Here is a 4,791-nt window from a genome sequence, read left to right on the forward strand (position 1 = left end):
ATATATATGTATATATATGAAGAAAAAGTTGGTTAGAAAATATAGGTCTGTAGTAATTAGTTATTTATTTTATACATTTTACCAATTTGGGACACCTAAAATATAGCTAAGCTTTACATTTTTTCTGATAATTTTCTAGTGAATTATTAACCTTTTAGTATTAAATGACATTAGCACTGGTCATGTATTTAAGGTTCTATCATAATAATTCATTTTTATTGTCATCAATATGATTATAAAATAAAATTCAGTGCTCACTTCGGCAGCACATATACTAAAATTGGAACGATACAAAGAAGATTAGCATGGCCCCTGCACGAGGATGACATGCAAATTCGTGAAGCATTCCCTATTTTTTTATGGAAGCAACCTAGATGCCCATCAGCAGACGAATGGACAAGGAAGCTGTGGTACATATACACCATGGAATATTACTCAGCCATTAAAAAGAATTCATTTGAATCAGTTCTAATGAGATGGATGAAACTGGAGCCCATTATACAAAGTGAAGTAAGCCAGAAAGATAAAGACCAATACAGTATACTAACGCATATATATGGAATTTAGAAAGATGGTAATGATAACCCTATATACAAAACAGAAAAAGAGACACAGATGTACAGAACAGACTGTGGGACTCTGTGGAGAAGGCGAGGGTGGGATGTTCTGAGAGAATAGCATTGAAACAAGTATACCATCAAGGGTGAAACAGATCACCAGTCCAGGTTGGATGCATGAGACAAGTGCTCAGGGCTGGTGCACTGGGAAAACCCAGAGGGATCAGATAGGGAGGGAGGCGGGAGGAGGGATCCGGATGGGGAGCACATGTAAATCCATGGCTGATTCATGTCAATGTATGGCAAAAACCACTACAATATTGTAAAGTAATTAGCCTCCAACTAATAAAAAAAAATAAGTAGAGTGACAATATAAAAAAAATAAAATAAGATTCACCTTATTTTTCTTATTGAAAAAATATGACAATTTTAAGTCAATCAAATGAACAAATAAAAATATTTTATATCAATATTAAGTGGAAGTGCTGAAGCATATTACTTAAACACACGGGCTTTGCAGCCACGCTACTTGGCTTGAAATCCAATCTCCAAACTCAATTGTCATAGTCTATTAGGCAAGTCATTTTGTATTTATAAACACTTGTTTCCTTAATCATGCAATAGAAGTTATGCTAGCACCTACATCAGAAGTGTTACTGTTAAATGGGAAGATTGATGTAAAACACTTCAGAAACTAGTAGCACATATCAAGCAATCAATACATTATGGCTGTTTTTAAAAAATACAAAATTATGATTGTGTTTACTCATATTTCAATTAAATGAAATTTAAAATAATAATGAAATATACTTTTTCACTTATTCAGTGGACAGCAACCTGAAAGTATGATGAGTGCTGGGAAACACCTGTAAACATCATTGGTGACAGTATAAATTGGTTGAATGCATTAATGCATTATATAATTCATTCTGCACAAACAGCAGAAAATAATTTGAGACTTTACTAGATATCTCCGTAAAATGCTGAAAATATTGAGTAAAGGCTACTCATCATCAGGACCATGAGAAAAACATGCCATAGGACCAGCCTAGCAAGAACAGAACTGCTCAGGTCTCTGAGCACTTGATTCAGCTGCCTCAGCATCAGGGACGCTAGATACATCATCTGTGTGGGAATCACCGCAGTGCTGCCAAAGGTGATGGACATAATGTGACCCTGTAGCCTGCTTGTTGCTGTGACTTCCACTCCTTCTGTATCCTCTACCTGTTTGCATTGCTTATTTCTGCTTCAAAGCCCAGGATAGCTCACAAACCCTTTTACTAGTCTCATGGAAAGCTCGAATTTATTTATTGACTGATTTTCTTCAATGGGAGATTTAGTCAGTTGCACCAAGCATTGACTGTCACCCTCCTCCTTTGCTTATCTACAGGCAACAGAGAGCAGTCCAAGGAAAAGGTAGCAGCCCAGTGCTTTTGGTGGTGTCCCAGGGTTAGAACCCTGGAGAAGGAAATGGCCACCCACTCCAGTACTCCTGCCTGGAAAATCCCATGGACACAGCACTGAAGTTCAGAAATTCAAAGATACAGCAAAAGCTGAGGGGTGCCTGTTCTGAAGAAGAAAAAAAAAAAAAAGCAAAGCAATTAGCTTAATAGTCTATGCCATGTATCCTCTGAAAGCATTTTCACATTTATTTCCATGGACAAAGAGGCCAGGAAGACAAACAGAAACCTGAGGCTAAGTGTCCTGAAAACTAATCAGAATTTTTGGTTGTCTTGTAGTATTGGGGTTTTAAAATGTGGAGTACAGGCCATACCCAGTATGAGTAGCTCTAGTGAATATTTTAGATTTGTAGCTGAGTTCCCTAAAAAACTATATTCTACTAGTAAAAGTAAACCATAAATAGGTCAGTCCCTATGAAGTCTGAATCCTAGTACACATGCTGCTACTCTAAGTCACTTCAGTTGTGTCCGACTCTGTGCGACCCCTTAGACAGCAGACCACCAGGCTCTCCCATCCCTGGGATTCTCCAGGCAAGAACACTGGGGTGGGTTGCCATTTCCTTCTCCAATACATGAAAGTGAAAAGTGAAAGTGAAGTCACTCAGTCGTGTCCGACTCCTAGTGACCCCATGGACTGCAGCCCACCAGGCTCCTCCGTCCATGAGATTTTCCAGGCAAGAGGACTGGAGTGGGGTACCATTGCCTTCTCCAACTGCCTTCTCTAGTACACATAATTGTCAGCAAAACATTAAATCCTTTCTGGGGAAATATAAAAGCTACACCTCTAAAACTTATTTTTTTTTTATACACAGTGACTACTATTACATCTAAAATTACCAGACACATCTAAGTACAGTACTAAATTATTTAAAACCAACACAAAAATTTCAACAAAAATAGACACACATACGATCAAGACTGTTATTAAAAACATTAAAACAACCATAATAACTGTACCTAACAAGGTGAAATTTTCATAGGCGAGTTCGTATATAGGAGATAACAGTTGAATTAGAAAAAAGAAAATACAATATAGTGATTGCTATCTCTGTAAATGGTTTTAACAGCAGATTGGATGAACAAAAAGAGAATCAGTTAAGTGTAATATAGGTCAGTACACCTGAAGAGAAAAATGGATGAAAAATGGAGAAAAGAGCATAAGAAATAGTTGAAAGAGAAATGAAAGTCAGTTATCCTAATTAAAGTACTGGGAGATTAAGCTGAGTGGAGTGAGGCAGGGCAAAGGAAAAAAAGACACCAAGGATTTAAGAATAGTTCCACGCCCCCAAATATGATGAACACAGAGAAAACCAAGTCTAGAAAAATCATTGAAAATTGCTAAAAAAACAGAAGATAAAATTCTGAAAACAGCCAAAGGGGAAAAAATTAATAGGACCTCATATGTGCAATAAGATTGACAGATGCATTTTCAAAATAAAAAATTGTATGTGAAGTTATTGTGTTCTTATGCTTTATTTCATTCTGCTTATAATTATTATATTAGGTATTAATTTAGATACCATATTATTTAAGATAATATTTCTTTTAACAGGGTGATGGTCTGGAGATGTGATCCATGTATCCCAGCTGATGTGACTGCTGCTGGCATCCACCACTCAGCTGTCAGCTCTTATCAGAAATCACTACCATCTGCTTCATGATTGCGTCAACTAAACATGATGATCACAAAGGTTATGACCCCGTCTCTGATTGGCCCATATCCAGTGGTTGCTTACGTGAGTAAAAATGTCCTGCTTTCTCATCCAGTCCTGGAACCACTTGGATAGCTCATCCTGTCCTCACTGCAGAGATGACTAGACTCTTCCATTGAAACTGCCTTGCAGCTTGATGTCTTCCTCTTGTTCAACTTCCTTTTTCCTCATCCATGGCTGAAGACCCCAAGAGAACACAGCCTCCTCCCTGCTTTCTGCTTCAGAGTCTGCTTCTGAAAGAAGTCAACCTGTAACAAGTAAGTTCCATGTTTTCTCCCTCTTCTTGGGGCAGACCTTTATTCTAGGTTCCATTGAAATAACTTTGCACTGTGCTTACTCTCTCAAGATATTTATGATGTTTCATTATATTATACACACACACACACACACACACACACACACACTAGAATAAAGTGATGTATTAACTTAAATAGGAATAAAAGAAAGAATATTAGAGGCACAAAGATAAAACAGCTACAAATTGGAATGTCTCTCTTCACCTAAGTATATCAGCTTGGTATAAGTGTGTATCATTTAGTAAAAGAGGAACGGAAATTGATTTCCAAACACCTACATGAGAGCTTTAAGGAGCTTTTGACTATCACTAAGGGACACTATATTTGCGCTGTCTAAAGTTCAGAAATAACAGGGGTAAAACCAATGAATCAACAAAGCAGTTCTTAGTAAAGTTTACTGTGCACATAGCAAAAAGATTGTGAACCAGAAGCACTCGAACCAAATATGAATGAGGCTCAGGGGTATATCGTTATTAAGCGTTTTTTTTATAGTGAGGAGGCAGTGACTGCCCTTCATAGAGATTGGTTGTAATACTAGAATTTTCTTAAATGATATGAAGTGGTGGTTGTCTGTTATAGATTTTGAGAAATAGTTTTTAGTTTTGTTTATGATTTCAAGATGTATAATTAAAAAGTGACCCAGGTCATGTTAATCTAGCAAAATAAGCTAAATTAAGCTTTGCTTATAGCACTAAACTGGTTTCATCTGCTCAGGGAATTTTCCAAACTGGTCTCCATTTTTGTCTGTTTGAAGATACTGGTGATG

The 4,791-nt window shown here is 37.0% G+C and overlaps 1 non-coding gene across 1 annotated transcript; it reads left to right on the forward strand.

Moving 5' to 3' along the window:
* The first annotated feature begins 250 nt into the window (after positions 1 to 250).
* LOC122686407 lies at positions 251 to 357 on the forward strand. Its single transcript, XR_006338767.1, has one exon. It is a non-coding gene; the product is annotated as a U6 spliceosomal RNA (small nuclear RNA).
* The last annotated feature ends 4,434 nt before the right edge of the window (positions 358 to 4,791 follow it).

This window comes from Cervus elaphus, chromosome 29 (assembly GCF_910594005.1).
Source record: "Cervus elaphus chromosome 29, mCerEla1.1, whole genome shotgun sequence".
NCBI classification, from domain to species: domain Eukaryota; kingdom Metazoa; phylum Chordata; class Mammalia; order Artiodactyla; family Cervidae; genus Cervus; species Cervus elaphus.